We start from the raw sequence: 15,214 nt of genomic DNA on the forward strand, positions 1-15,214 counted from the left end.
GTGGCGGGCGCCTGTAGTCCTAGCTACCCGGGAGGCTGAGGCAGGAGAATGGCGTAAACCTGGGAGGCAGAGCTTGCAGTGAGCTGAGATCCGGCCACTGCACTCCAGCCTGGGAGACAGAGCGAGACTGTCTCAAAAAAAAAAAAAAAAAAAGAAAATTAAATCAGTGTATGCTGATAATCTGCTATTATCATCAACTAGTGGCATCTATCAACTTAATTATGTGGATCCATTCTCAAGACAGATATTCTTTTTTAAAAATAACTTAGCAATCTGGATAGCTATTACCACATATAAAATTGGCTAGTGTTCACAAAGTATTTTAGAAGTCTTATTTTCTAAATATATACATAATCCTAACAGTCCAACAGCATATTTTATTAGCTATGATCTAGTCTCTCCAATAAAATGGAGAGAATACAATCAATATATTGAAAGTATCATTCTGCTTCTAACGTTTAAGAGATGAAAGGGTGAAAGGACCAAAAAGCACAGGAGAACTTGTGCTAATTAGAGTTCTCTGAAAAATTTCAATTCCACATATTGGATTCATTAGAAGGTAATATTAATTTTATTGTCTAGAAAGTTTTTAGTTCATGGTGATAATGATGATACTGAACTTTGTTTCTGAGCTGATCTCACATCCATTTTACATTTGGCTAAAAAGTTAAGATTTCTATATCATTTAAAAATTTCCCCCAGATAATCATTTGCTTCCTGTGGCATTTGGTTTATTTATTGATCAAGCTCACTTAGAAAATGCCAGGCAGTACTAATACTTTGAATAATGAAACACATTATTTAGAAAACTTAATATGTGTGCATTGTTTGAAATTGTGTTCTAATAAAAAGCCACAACAAAAATGTTTTAAGTTAATAATATGTGCAACATATTGTGCTGTAAGTTTTATAATATATAGTAGTACAAAACATAGTCCCTGCCCTCTTGAACTTATGTTCCACAAACACAGAACAAAGGGATTCTACTGCCAAGAGAAATGCTTTGTTTTATCTCAATCTGTAACTACATGGGATTTGAAATGTTTAAGTTGTTAAATATAAGACTGCATCTCTCTCTTTTCTGGCTTCTGAAATTTTAACATGGTGTTAAAGTTTAAATTTACTTGTAAAAAATTCCTTATAAACTTTAATCATATGACTAGAATACAAAATACATACAAATGGGTGATCTATTACAATACCAAACTAATAAAAAGTCTATTATACACCTGTTTCAACTTCTGATGCCTAAGAAATAAGAGTTACACAGCATCTACATGTCTACACACTGGTTGATACGTTTTATAAAAGTTCAGAAACATTAACATGTTTTTACAATTAACCACCATCCTAGAATTTTTAGATACTGTAGCATGTTAACTTCTATCTACATATTTTCTTAGAATTGCAGTCATCTCTATAAGCAATTTAAAAAAGCTTTATTTCAAAACGCTTTTCAGCAAAGATCTCATTTGATAACATAAAGATAGATCTTATGACCTCTTCCCTAAAGTTAAGTCTACAAAAAAGATTCGTATTCCACAGAGTCAATATAATTTTACCTGTTCACCCTACTGCAGTCCATCAAATCTAAGACATCAATGATTGTGAGCTACACCATTATATTGTACCACTATGAAAGGAAAAAAATACTGCCAATTAAACTATGATATTCTATATAAATCACAGTCATCCCTCCAGAAAACTGGTTAGTTCTTCTGGCTTGGGCTGCACTGCTGGATGTGTGTAACTGGTAATTGTTTCACATATATCTCAGGCAAAATAGGTTCATCTACTCTTGCTATCTTCCATTTTTAGGTTCCATAAAGCACTTGGTTATTGCTTTGCAAAAAAAAATATGGGATTAGGACCAGGTGCAGTGGCTCACGCCTGTAATCCCAACACTATGGGGGGCCAAGGTGGGTGGATCATTTGAAGTCAGGGGTTCGAGACCAGTCTGGCCAACATGGTGAAGCCCCGTCTCTACTAAATATACAAAAATTGGCTAGGTGTGGTGGCATGCGCCTGTAATCCCAGATACTTTGGAGGCCGAGGTAGGAGAATCTTGACCCCGGGAGGCGGAGGCTGCAGCAAGCCGAGATCACACCACTGCCCTCCAGCCTGGGTGATAGAGTGAGACTGCCTTCGGAGAAAAAAAAAAAAAAGAAAGAATGGGAATGTCATTCCTCTAATGTGGAAGAATTCAAGTATCAAATCTGCACTCCACTGCTTCATTTCAGTGTATTTTTTAATATATAACATTTTTATTGACATAAAATTTACATACAGTGAAATGCGCAAATAGATGAGTTTTGATAAATGTATACTAAGTATAAGCACTATTTCAATCAAGATAAAGAACATCTGCATCAAACAGAAAGTTTCCTTATATACCTTTCAGTCAAATGCCATTCCCCTTCCCAACAGGCAACCACTCTTCTGCTTTCCATTCGTTTTTTCTGTTTTGGGAATTTATATACACACACTCATATACCAGACGTATTATTTTGTACCTGGCTTCTTTCATTCAATGTAATGTTTCTGATAATCATACCTGCTGTGGGATGTATCAGTAGTTCATTCTTTTTTATTGCTAAGTAGAATTCTATTGTAAGAAAATACCATTCTCCTGCTAGTGGATATTTGGGTGTGTCTTAGTACATTCAGGATACAATAATAGAAATAGACTGGGGTGGCTTGTAAACAACAGGAATTCATCACTGTTCTGGAGGCTAGGAAGTCAAGATAAAGATATTGGCAAGTCTAGTATCTAGTGAGGTCCCACTTCCTGGTTTGTAAACTGTATTATTGCTGTGTCCTCATATCACAGAAGGAGCAAGGAAGCTCTCTGGGACCACTTTCATGAGGGTGCTTATCCTATTTGTGAGGACAGAGCCCTCATGACCTAATTACTTCCCAAATACCCTGGCATTAGTGACTAAGTTTCAACATATAAATTTTGTGGGACACAAATGTTCAGTATATAGCAGGGTAGTTTCAAGGTCTGGGTTATTACAAGTAAAGCTATCATAAATATTCCTGTATAAGTGTTTTTGTGAACACATGCTTTCATTTCTCTTATGTAAATACGTTTGAGTGACTCATGGGGTTATGTGTAACTTTATAAGAAACTGCCAGGAAGTTTTCTAAAGCAGTTGAACCATTTTATACTTCCACTAAAAATGTATGAGACTTCTAGTCTTTTGAATTTTAGTCTTTCTAACGGGTATGTGAAATAGTATCTCAACATCATTTTAATTTTTACTTCCTCAACAACTGATGATACTGAGAATTTTTTTTCATGTGCTGATTGACCATTTGTATACCTTCTTTTGTGGAGTATCATTATCTCTTATTTTTAATTGGATTTTTAAAAATACTGACACACAGGATTCTAGATACAAACCTTTTGTTAGAAATGTGCAATGAAAAGATTTTCTCCCAGCATGTGGCTGGCCTTTTTATTTTCTTAATGGTGTCTTTTGATGAACAGAAGTTTTAAAATTTCTTTTTTTTTTTTTATGGTTCACTCTTTTTTTTTTTTTTTTTTTTTTTTTTGAGATGGAGTCTTGCTGTGTCTCCCAGGCTGGAGTGCAGTGGTGGGATCTCGGCTCACTGCAAGCTCCACCTCCCGGGTTCACGCCATTCTCCCGCCTCAGCCTCCCAAGTAGCTGAGACTACAGGCGCCCGCCACCACGCCCGGCTAGTTTTTTGTATTTTTAGTAGAGACGGGGTTTCACCATGTTAGCCAGGATAGTCTCGATCTCCTGACCTCGTGATCCACCCGCCTCGGCCTCCCAAAGTGCTGGGATTACAGGCTTGAGCCACCGTGCCCGGCCTATGGTTCACTCTTAAACAAAAAAAAACACTGTCTATTTCAAAGTCACAAAAACATTCTATTATGCTTTATTCTAGAAGCCTTACAGTTTTAGCTTTTAAGTTTGTGTGTATAATCTACCTTAAAAAATGTTTGTGTATGGTGTTAGGTAATGGCTGAGAATCATTCCTCTCCACCCATATATTTATCCAATTGTTCCAGTACCATTTATTGCTAAGGCACTCATTTCTCAACTGAAATGCATTGACGTTTTTGTCAAAAATAGTACAGGCCCATTTACGCAGTCTCCATTATTTTCATTCATCTAACTATCTTTACATCATTAGTACAATGTGTGGATTACTGCAGCTTGATATTAAGTCTTGAAATCAGGTAGTGTGAGTCCTCTCTCTTTGTTCCTCCATAATAACTGTTTCAATGATAAATTGCACCATATCTTTTCTGAAGATATTTTGCACCACATTTAAATTCCACATATATAGTACCATCTATGCACATACCTCACAGAACTGATGAAACTATGAATTGCCATCACTATTTTGTGCATGTGCCAGTAATAAAAATTGTGTCAGGACTGCCACCTAGCCACAGCAACTCTAAGATACCATCAATCATATGACATATTACATTTTGAGAGATATTAAATCATGAATAATAACTGTGTATATTGGAATTAATAAGTATATAATACTCTAGAACTAATTAAACTTAACAAAGAATGTGACCAAAGTGCTATATATTACAGCACTATCAATTCAGCTACCCTAGGTCAACTGTCAATGTATCCTGTTCCATTACAACTCCACTCTCAGCTTAGAAGTTTCAGCTAATTGCAGCAATGACCAGATGGAATACAACTTAGGATGTTAAAGAGGGCAAAATTTAAGTCTATCAAGTACTAGCCAGACTTAAGCCTTAAATAACAAACAATGCCTCCTCTTGAACAAGAAATTTGAACAAATCACTTCTGGCCTATCAATATATAATAATACAGCTGTCTACAAGGTAACATCCAAAAGGTAAAAATGCATCTGAAATTCAAATATGACGAATGTTATACTTTTTGCTTCCCAGCCTACAGAACTTTAAATATATCTCTACAGATACATTTAGGCATTTATTTAATTCTAAAGTTAAGCCATATGTATTTCACTATGAATTTACCTTCTTTATTCAAAGTAGAATTCAATTTTTTACAATTTTACAGTGGGCTGTTTACATTATTACTATGACAATCTACAAAGCCTGTTATCTCCCTACCAGACTTCAGGTTTCTATTCTTGTAACTTTTTTTTTTTTTTTTTGAAACGAGGTCTTGCTGAGGTCTTTCTATTCTTGTAACTTTTTTTTTTTGAAACGAGGTCTTGCTGTGGTGCCTAGGCTAGTTTCAAACTTCAAACTCCTGGGCTCAAGCAATCTTCCCACCTCAGCCTCCCAAAGTGCTGAGATTACAGGCATGAGGCACCACGCCAGACCTGGACAACAGTTTTCTTGTAGGCAAAGCCAATCACTCAGATAAATGGCACATCAACTAGTGTGCTGGTTTACATGTAGCATCCTCATCAGAGCACAACTAAATGAAATTGAAACAAAAATTTAAAAAAAAAAAGACAAATGAAACAAAAAAGCTGGTTCTTTGAAAAGATAAACAAAATGGGAGCTATTACACCTGACGCCACCAAAATACAAAATATCATTCAAGGCTACCATGAACACCTTTACAAGCATAAACTAGAAAACCTAGAAGATATGGATAAATTCCTGGAAAGATTCAAACCTCCTAGCTTAAATCAGGAAGAATTATATACCCTAAACAGACCAACAACAAGCAGCAAGATTGAAATGGTAATTTAAAAATTACCAACCAAAAAAAAGTCCAGAACCAGAAGGATTCACAGTTGAATTGTATCAGATATTCAAAGTAGAATTGGTACCAATCCTTTTGACACTATTCCACAAGATAGAGAAAGAGAATCTTCCCTAAATCATTCTATGAAGCCTGTAATACCCTAAAACCAAAACCAGGAAAGGATATAACCAAGAAAGAAAACTACAGACCAATATCCCTGATGAATATAGATGCAAAGATCCTTAACAAAATACATCCAACCCAATCCAACAACATATCGAAAAGATAAACCACCATGATTGAGTGGGTTTCATACCAGGGATGCAGGGATGGTTTAACATACACAAGTCAGTAAATGTGATACATTACATAAACAGAATTAAAAACAAAAATCACATGATCATCTCAATAGATGTAGAAAAAGCATCTGACAACATCCAGCAACCTTTATGATTCAAACTCTCAGCAAAATTGGCAGACAAGGGACATACCTCAATGCAATAAAAGCCATCTATGACAAACCCACAGCTAACGTAGTTCTGAATGGGGAAAAGTTTAAAGTATTCTGTTTGAGAACTGGAACAAGACAAAAATGTCCACTCTCTTCATTTTTTTCAACATAGTAATGGAAGTCGTAGCCAGAGCAATCAGACAAGAGAGAAATAAAGGGCATCCATCGGTAAAGAAAAAGTCAAACTGTCACTGTTTGTTGAGGATATGATGGTATACCTAGAAAACCCTAAAGACTCCTCCAAAAGCTCGTAGAACTGATAAAAGAATTCTACAAACTTTCCAGATATAAAATTAATGCCCACAAATCAGTAGCTCTCCTATACACCAATAGTGACCAAGCAGAGAATCAAATGAAGAACTCAACTCCTTTCAGAATAGCTGCCAAAACACACACACACACACACACACACACACACACACACACACACACACACACACAAAATGCTTAGGAATATATCTAAACAAGAAAGTGAAAGATCGCTACAAGGAAAACTACAAAACACTGTTGAAAGAAATCATAGATGACACAAACAAATGGAAACACATCCCATGCTCATGGATGGGTAGAATCAATATTGTGAAAATGACCATAACTGCCAAAAGCAATCTACAATTTCAATGCAATTCCCACCAAAATACTAACATCATTCTTCACAGAACTAAAACAAAAATCCTAAAATTCATATGCAACCAAAAAAAGAGTCCACATAGCCAAAGCAGGACTAAGCAAACAGAACAAATCTGGAAGCATCACATTACCTGATTTCAAACTACACTATAAGGACACAGGCACCAAAACAGCATGGTACTGGTATACAATAGGCACACGGACCAACGGAACAGAACAGAGAATCCAGAAATAAACCCAAATACTTAGAGCCAACAGATCTTTGACAAAGCAAACAAAAACATCAAGTGGGTAAAGGACACCCTATTCAACATATGGTGCTGGGATAATTGGCAAGTCACACGTAGGAGAATTAAACTGGATCATCTCTCACCTTACACAAAAATCAACTCAAGATGGGTCAAGGACTTAAGTCCTGAAACACATCAAGGACTAAGACCTGAAACTATTAAAATTCTTGAAGATAATACAGGAAAAACCCTTCTAGACACTGGCTTAGGCAAGGATTTCATGATCAAGAACCCAAAAGCAGATGCAATAAAAACAAAGATAAATGGCTGAGACTTAATTAAACTAAAGAGCTTTTGCAAGGCAAAAGGAATAGTCAGCGGAGTAAACAGTCAACCCACAGAGTGGGAGAAAACTCTTCATAATTTATACCTCTGACAAAGGACTAATATCCAGAATCTACATCAAACTCAAATTAGCAAGACAAAAAAAATCCCATGAAATAGTGGGCTAAGGACAGGAATAGACAATTCTCAAAAGAAGATAAACAAATGGCCAAGAAACATGAAAAAAAACTTCAACATCACTAATGATCAGGGAAATGCAAATCAAAACCAGAATGAAATATCACCTTACTTCTGCAAGAATGGCCATAGTCAAAAAATAAAAAAATAATAGACGTTGGCATTTGATGAGGTGAAAAAGGAACACTTCCACATTGCTAGTGGGAATGTAAACTAGTACAACCACTATGGAAAACAGTGTGGAGATTCCTTAAAAAACTAAAAGTAGAACTGCCATTTGATTCAGCAATCCCACTAGTGGGTATCTACCCAGAAGAAAAGAAGTCATTATACAAAAAAGATACTTGCACACACGTTTACAGCAGCACAATTCGCAATTGCAAAAATGTGAAACCAACCTAAATGACCATTAATCAGTGAGTGGATAAAGAAACCAGTGTATATATATACCATGGGATACTACTCAGCCATAAAAGGGAAGGAATTAATGGCATTTGCAGCAACCTGGAAGGAACTGGAGACTATTATCCTAAGTGAAGTAACTCAGGAATGGAAAATCAAACATCGAATGATCTCTTTCGTAAGTGGGAGCTAAGTTATGAGGATGCAAAGCCATGAAAATGACAAAATTGACTTTGGGGATGCAGGGAGAAAGTGTGGGAAGGGGGTGAGGGATAAAAGACTACAAATCAGGTTCAGTATACACTGTTTGGGTAACGGGCACACCAAAATCTCAGAAATTAGTCATGTAACCAAATAACACCTGTTCCCCAAAAACCTGTGGAAATAAAATTTTTTTAAAGACAAAAGTTAAAAAGATAAATTTAGGCAACATAATAAATCTTTAAACCAATAGAAAAGAACATTCAGCATTCTCGAAACATTGGTTGAACTAAAAAAATTGGTCTGAAATAACTGTTTTCATAAAACCATGAAAGATTTCTAAGAGCTCTGAGACCACCATTTGGAAATTATGACAATTATATTCATACATGTACATAGATGAATACATATTTCAGGTATGTACATGTATGAATACATATGCATGAATGCATATTTCATATATGTATATGCATGAATGCATATTTCATATATGTATATGCATGAATGCATATTTCATATATGTATATGCATGAATGCATATTTCATATATATATATGGAACAATGGCATTGAGTAAACACTAACAAATTATGACCCTTAGAAACTATGACTTTATTCTATTTCTGGTACAATATGACAGATCCCCTAAGTAACTGCAACAATAATTCCAAAATAAAACCAATTAAACAGTATATCTCACAAAGTGAGCAGTGTGGTAGTTATCAGAGACCAGGAAGGGTGGGGCAGTGGAGGAGATAGAGAAAGGTTGATTAATGGGTACAGAAATACACGTAGAAGAAATAAGACCTAGTTTTCAATAAATCCGTAGAGTGACTACAGTAAACAATAATTTATGGTATATTTCAAAAGAGCTATTAAAGAATAATTTGATAAAGATAAACATAAAGATAAATGTTTAAGGTAGTATATATCTTAATTACCCTGATTTATTACATAAGAATGTGTCAAAATATTACATATACCTCAAAATATGTGGGTCTATTACGTACCAATACAAACAAAGGAAAAAAGAAAAAAAAATCTTAAAACAATATCTGAGCTAGCTAGCAAGGTATAAAAAATACTTAGGCCAAAGACCGAGTAAAAAGAGAGGAACTCCAAGAAGAAAGAATAACACTGCAGACTGCTATCCACTGGATTTGCAAACCAATTACAGTTAAGCCTGGTTTTTCACTATATTTCACTGTGCTCCTGAAATAGAAAATAAGTCCAAATTCTGCTCAAGGTAGAAAGTAAGAGTTCCTCCCCTTATAAAGCTGAGACTCAGGGGTTAAGTTCAACACAATGGTAAACTAGAAATAAACTCACTGTTTACCCTCTTCCCCCACAACCCCTAACCCTGACCCTAACCCTTGTTTTGACAATTGCAAAGAAAATCAAATATCTCAAATGGTAAAACTGACCTCATTTGAATTTGCAGCAAGAACAACAGTATCTAGATATTTAAAACCTCCAATAGAGAATTTAATTTAAAGTTATGCTAGATTGGTAACGCTCCCAGGTGCTTAACAGACACAGATGCACATCTACTCTGGAGTTCTCTCATATTCACTTGGAGATCAAAGAATTTCTACAGAAAATAATTCCAAGGAAAATGAACAGTAAATGAGTAAATTAAAAAAAAAAAAAAAAAGAACAGTAAAAAACTAAACACACAAGGAAACAAGTTATCATGCATGAAACAACATTCAAAGGAAGATGACTAAGGACTCCAAATGCTACAATTACCAAGAACCAAGGCTTATGAAATAAAATAAGTTTGCAAATATGTACAGTAAAAAAGAATTACAAAGACAGATAATGGTTTGAAAAATAAATAAAATCACAAAAACTGAAATATAAAATATCTGAAGTTTAAGGTGTGAAGGATAGGCTTAAGATCAGATTAAGGTGTGGCCAAAGAAATAGACAATTATAAATTAAAAGTAACGAAATGATGAAAAATGCAGGCAACAGAGAAAATGAGATAGAAAATGGAATCATTTAAGAAATATAGAAGACAGAATGAGATCTAAAGTATGTCTCATTTAAGTTCCAGAAAGTGGCTGAGAAAAAAGGGGGGATGGGGAACAGAACATATGCCAAAAAAAAAAAAAAAAAAAATGCATATTCACAGATTATCAAAACAGCCAAGACTTTGAGAACTGATGAAAAACACCAATATGCAGATTTAATTCTGACAAATTCCAAGTGGGATATATAAAAAAGAAATCCACATCTAGCTACAGCAGATAAATTTAAAATGATCTTTAAAATAACCACATGGAACAGATTTCCCTCATAGGACTGATTATCACACTAACAACTAACTTCTCATCACCAAAACAAAGGAAGCTAGAAGATAGTGGAGTAATATTTTCAATGTGATGGGAAAAAAATAAACTCCCATATTATTTTCCAAAGTGGCTGTATCATTTTGCATTGCCTGGGGCTGTTGGGAACAAGTACTATTCTCAGTCCAGTCTACGCTCCGGTAATTTTTCTGCCTGTTTCTTTCCTGGTGACTTTTTCCCAGGCCTCATGTAGTTTTCTCACATGCATGTGCTGATTAGTATTTGGCCGATATAAGGAGAACCTTCTACATAGCGTTTGAGTTCCTTCTGCGCACAATCTCTCCTCTTTGGAACTCGGCCCCATGTGGCTGCCAACATGACCAAAATACACCCAATCATTTATTTTAAATAACCTTACAGTTCCAATAAACAACTTTCAAGATCCTGTTTATAGATGTAAAGTGTATTTTTAAAAATATTTCCGTAATATAATCTTAATTTTGTTCGTTAGGATGGGTTTTATTTTTTTTGTTTCATTTACTTATTGAAGGGATACAAAACTAAAGCATCCTCAATTTTACATAAAACCAAATAGAATCTATGCCAACTTGAGCTATGAGTTACAGCCAGTACCATAATTGTGTGGAGGAGGTTTCAATTATGCATTAATTACATAGCAAAGCCTCCAGCTGACTCAAACTGTAGGGGAGATGTCAGTTGCAATGAGGTGTTAAACAATGAAGGGAGTGTTTTAAACTTGTAAGAAACATAAGGCATGGTCTATCCTAAGAATGTAGTCTGTTTGTCTGGTTTCTCTGTAGTAAACAAGACTAAAGAGAATGACACTAAAATTTACTTTGTGATTTCTTGCACTATTCACTATTTTCTGCTATAAAACAGTGTTTATTAGATTTGTAATACATTCAGCAGAACACGGGAAAGGTTCTTGAGAATGCAGAATGAAAAGACAATTTTTTTAACATTCCACAAACTTACTGTAAATTTTGTATAACCAGCCAAATATATCTATTTTTTAAAAATTTGTCAATTCCTAAAATTTGTGAGATTGGATAATGCCAAATTCACAAATCATAAAATGGGTTAAAAAATACAGTAAATGCAAAAAACAAAACGAAAAAACAAGACAATACCAAGTGTAATGAAGCCTCGTGGGAACTAAAATCAAGTCCCAGGTGTGGACATGACTACTATATATCACAAAAGGTATTTCAATTTCGAGATAAATGCAATAAATTAATTCATAGGTTGCATAAATACAGATACACAAAACCAAACTTTAAATTTCAGGTATACAAAGTCCCCTATCCGCCAATCTTCTCGTCTCAATGTGCTCCTTCAGCCTTTTCTTTTTTTTTTTTTCTTTATTTACTTAGTACTCATTATTTGGCTAACAACGTTTTAAACAATGTAGCTACAAGTAACAATAAAATAACAAGCCCTTGTCTCTGAGGAAATCATAATTCAGTTGTAAAGACTAGAGATAGACTGCAAGACACAGAAACTATCACCAAAAAAGGCATATATTTCAGATTATAAATCATGAAAAACCATGTTTACTGACTAAAAGGTGGAAAGCTCATACAAAAACTAAACAATTTTTAGAAGCAGTTAATGTAATCCATTTCTGTGAGTCTGACAGTTTCTGTTGTATTGTCAAATCTATTTCAAGGACCAAAAGTATATCTTGTTCACACAATTGTAAATTACTTGAGGAATCTCATCAGATGACATATGCAATAAAAAAAACTCACATCTGCCAGAATACTAAACTTTACTATAAAAGCCATACTATTAATGAAAAAAAAAAAAAGATCAATGAATATTTTGTCATTCAAAAGTACTAAAAAATTTTTTAAAGAAGAATTCAGGTATGAATATACTTCTATGTGCCAGGATACCTAGATTTTGTAAAGAAAGCTACTTAAGTTGGAGGCACTTAAAATTCAATTCTACATTTAGTGAAATTTGAAATCCACAAATATTGCAAATTGGTTTCTCACTTTGAATCAGTCAAAAGCAGTATGGTTTTTTTGGATGTGAAGCGGCTTTTCTTTGTTTAAAAGTTATCATTAAGCCGGGCACAGTGGCTCATGCCTGTAATGCCAGCACTTTGGGAGGCCGATGCACGCAGAGTTTGAGACCAGCCCAACCAACATGGTAAAACCCCGTCTCTACTAAAAATACAAAAATTAGCCAGGCGTTGTGCCACGTGCCTGTAATCCCAGCTATTCAGGAGGCTGAGGAAGGAGAATCGCTTGCACCCAGGAGGTGGAGGTTACAGTGAGCCGAGATCGTACCACTGCACTCCAGCCCGGGTGACAGAGCGAGACTCTGTCTCAAAAAAGAAAAATAAAATAAAAAAGTTATCATTGTTACTTTACTGAGAAAGAAGCCAGAGCATTCACATTCGTCTTTTGGGTATTAATTATGTTGCTGAATAAAACTGTTTTCCAGTAAAATTTTTAACAGGAACTTTTCAACATTAGAGCATTCAGATTACAAAATATAATTATTCTAACGCTGACTTAGGCCTTGAATCTTGTAGAAGACTTGTTTTGTTCTGGATTATTATCACGCTACTGTCAAGGCCAGAATAAAACCCAATTTCTTTTGCTGTTCTTTCATTTTTCGTTCAAGAGGTACATGTGCAGGTTTGTCACACGGGTATATTCGTTACACGGGTATATTCATTACACAGGTGTACTGCATGTCACTGGGGTATGGCATACAAATTATTTCATGACCCAGGGTAATCTGCACAGTACACAACAGGTAGTTTCTTGATCTCCCTCTTCTCAGCTTCCACCCTCAAGTAGGCCCTGGTGTCTTCTGTTTCCCTCTTTGTGTACAACATGTACTCAATGTCTACTTGGTTTTCTGTTTCTGTGTTAATTTGTGGTATTTGGTTTTCTGTTTCTGTTAATTTGTTAGGATAATGGCTTCCAGCTGCATCCATGTTGCTGCAAAGGACATGGTTTTGTTCTTTTTTATGGCTGCATAGTATTCCATGGCATATATGTACCAGATTTCTTTATCCAATCCACCACTGATGGGAATTTTGGTTGATTCCATGTCTCTGCTATTGTAAAAAGTGCCACAATGAACTTAAGAGTGCATGTGTCTTTTTGGAAGAAAGATTTATATTCCTTGAGGTATATATCCATAATCAGATTGCTGGGTCAAATGGTAATTCTAAGTTTTTTAAGAAATCTGCAAACTGCTTTCCACAGTGGCTAAAGTAAATTACATTCCCACCAGCAGCACATAAGCATTCCCTTTTCTCTGCAACCTCACCAAGATCTATTATTTTCTAATGTTTTAATAATAGCCATTTTGACTGGTGTGATGTGAGATGATATCTTACTGTGGTTTTGATTTGCATTTCTCTAATGATTAGTGATGTAGTTAAACATTTTTTTCCTATGTTTGTTGGCCATGTGTATATCTTCTTTTGAGAAGTGTCTGTTCAGGTCCTTTGCTCAGTTAATGGGACTGTTTATTTCATGCTTAAGGTCCTTATAAATTCTGGGTATTAGACCTTTGTCAGATGCATACACCTTGCAAATATTCTCTCCCATTCTGTATGCTGTCTGTTTACTCTGTTGACAGTGTCTTTTGCTGGGCAGAAGCTTTTTGGTTTAGCTCCCATTTGTCTATTTTCGTTTTTGCTGCATTTGCTTTTGAAGACTTCGTCATAAAATGTTTACCAAGGTCTATGTCCAGAATGGCATGCCCTGTTTTTTTCCTAGGGTTTTTACAGTTTCAGGTCCTACATTTAAGTCTTTTAATCCATCTTGAGTTGATTTTTGTATATGGTGAAAGGAAGGGGTTTGGTTTCAATCTTCTGCATTTGGCTAGCTAGTTATCCCAGCATCACTGACTAAGGAGCCCTTTCCCCACTGCTTGTTTCTGTCGACTTTGTCAAAAAGCAGATGGCTGCTGGTGGGCAGCTTTATTTCTGGATTCTCTAACCTGTTCCGGCCTGTGTGTCTGTTTTTGCACCAGTACTATACTGTTTTCGTTACTCTAGTCTTGTTGTATAGTTTGAAATTGTGTAGTGTGATGCCTCTAACTTTGGTCCTTTTGCTTAGGATGCTTTGGCTATTCTGCCTCCTTTTTGGTTCCATACATATTTTAAAAGTCTGTTCAAATTTCTGAAAAAAATGAAATTTGGTAGTTTGCTAGGAACAGCAGTGAATCTGTAAGTTGTTTTGGGCAGTATGGCCACTTTAACAATATTGATTCTTCCTATCCATGCACATGAAATGTTTTTCCATTTGTTTGTGTCATCTCTGATTTCTTTCACAGTGTTTTGTAATTCTCCTTTTAGAGATCTTTCACCTCCCTGGTTTAGCTGTATTCCCAGGTGTTTTGTGTGTGCGTGTGTGTGCATGTGGGAGTGTGACTATTGTGAAAAGGACTGCATTCTTGAGTTGGCTATCAGCTTGGACATTATAGAAATGCTACTTATTTTTGTACAGTGATTTTGTATCCGAAATTTCACTGAAATTGTTTATCAGTGCTAGGAACATCTGGGTAGAGACTACGGGGTTTTCTAAGTATGGAATCATATCATCTATGAAGATAGAAGGCATCTCTATTTGGATGTCTTTTATTTCTTTCTTTCTCTTGTCTGAGTCCCCTGGCTAGTATTTCCAGTACCGATACAGGAGTACTGGGAAAGCAAAAGCATGGTCCCTCTAAATGATATGGAATG

At 35.4% G+C, this 15,214-nt stretch overlaps 1 protein-coding gene across 1 annotated transcript in view; it reads right to left on the reverse strand.

Moving 5' to 3' along the window:
- Window positions 1-15,214, reverse strand: part of CDC73 (cell division cycle 73) — a 145,696-nt gene that overhangs the window by 28,108 nt on the left and 102,374 nt on the right. The window lies entirely within an intron of this gene.

Source organism: Macaca thibetana, chromosome 1 (assembly GCF_024542745.1).
Source record: "Macaca thibetana thibetana isolate TM-01 chromosome 1, ASM2454274v1, whole genome shotgun sequence".
In the NCBI taxonomy this organism is placed as follows: Eukaryota; Metazoa; Chordata; class Mammalia; order Primates; family Cercopithecidae; genus Macaca; species Macaca thibetana.